Genomic DNA, 1,701 nt, shown 5'->3' with positions numbered 1-1,701 from the left:
AGAAAACAAATGAAGTTTGAAGTTTTAAAATAATAGGATCGACCACTCACGACTAGCTAGCGCGGACGCGAGTACCCTTATACTCTGTGTTGTGTTTTCAAACGCATGGATATAGGTGTCAAATTTGTTCCAATAACTTTCGAGTGATAGAGAGAGAGGGAGAGATGGACAGACAGACAGATAGCTCGCTCCGGCCAGTCATGGTATTAGCTGTCAGTAGCCAAAGAATCAACTCAAACCAGCAGTAACGTTCCTTGTTAGATTTTACTACTTTCACTTCTGACAGCTAATACCATGACAGTGCCGCCAAATCTCGTACAAATCAGTGGCAACTCTCTTCCAGAGCTAGAAATAGCAGCCAAATCTCGTACAAATCAGTGACAACTCTCTTCCAGAGCTAGAAATAGCAGCCAAATCTCGAAGAATAGGAACATGGAAGAGAAGCAAATAATCGACGCGCCAAAAACCGTCTACAGAATTAAAAACATTGAATAATTTCATTAATACTTACGGAAATGTTTAACAAAGGATAGTGTTGTTTTATATATGTGTGTCTGACAGGAACGGATTATAAGCATTATCAGCTGATTAAAAGAAATTCACGGATAAGACATTTAATCGGATTTCAAAATGTGTTCAACGCGCATGCGTAAGTCCTCTCAACTATTTTCTTTTGTTTATCTCCCTTTATATTTCGGTATATGGGAGAGTCGTACTGGCTCGTTATCTAACAAACCGGTTCAATTACAACTCATTTATTATTTATATTTTTTTACTTTTCCAAAATTTTCATTGCTTTTGCAACCTCGTCAATGGATGATGATAATAAGTGGAAGCTGAACCGGTGAATGTGTTAAATATTATGACAATACGACTCTCCCCAGAGAGCAAAATCTGTTTCAAAACACCAATTGGTTAATGTTTACATTAACGACTAGCCATCGAGAGAACAATGGGAGAGTTATAGGTATAAAAAATGTGTAGAAAACGAATATGAAAACAAAAATTTGCGCTAACGAACTGGGAGGTGGGAAGAGGACTTTCGGAAAATTCACAATATCCCATTTTCTCCCTCTTAAGTTTTATGAAAATGGATAACTTTTAACGAAATTTGATATACATGCCTTTCAAACGGCATAGATTACGGTTACAGAAAAATTTGTGGGGAAATTTTTTTTCCGAGTGTGTGGGAGAGAACATTTCAAGAGAAAGAAATTAATTCTTTTTTTACTTGAGTGTGGGGCACTAAACTATCCTTATGCCACTTGTTCTTCCTTTGTAGTCACTTCTGTTTGGTACCTGGGGTCATCGTTTCATCATCATCATCCTCGTTTAACGTCCGCTTTCAATGCTAGCATGGGTTGGACGATTTGACTGAGGAATGACGAACCAGATGGCTACGCCAGGCTCCAATTTGATTTGGCAGAGTTTCTACAGCTGGATGCCTTTCCTAACGCCAACCACTCCGAGAGTGTAGTGGGTGCTTCTACATGCCACCGGCACAAAGGCCACTCAAGCAGTACTGGCAACGGCCACGCTCAAAATGGTGTATTTTATGTGCCACCTGCACAGGAGCCAGTCCGGCGGCACTGGCAACAACCTTGCTTGAATGTCTTTTCACGTGCCAGGAAGGCGACGCTGGTAAAGATTATGCTCAAATGGTGCTATTTACGTGCCATTGGCATGGAAGCCAGACAGGTG

General features: G+C 40.4%; 1 protein-coding gene across 1 annotated transcript in view; it reads right to left on the bottom strand.

Moving 5' to 3' along the window:
• LOC106872079 (zinc finger protein 239) overlaps positions 1 to 1,701 on the bottom strand; it is a 70,244-nt gene that overhangs the window by 51,660 nt on the left and 16,883 nt on the right. The window lies entirely within an intron of this gene.

The sequence above is a fragment of the Octopus bimaculoides genome, chromosome 28 (assembly GCF_001194135.2).
Source record: "Octopus bimaculoides isolate UCB-OBI-ISO-001 chromosome 28, ASM119413v2, whole genome shotgun sequence".
Classification (NCBI taxonomy): Eukaryota; Metazoa; Mollusca; class Cephalopoda; order Octopoda; family Octopodidae; genus Octopus; species Octopus bimaculoides.
The sequence above is the reverse complement of the archived record's forward strand: the minus strand, read 5'-3'. Positions and strand labels throughout refer to the sequence as shown.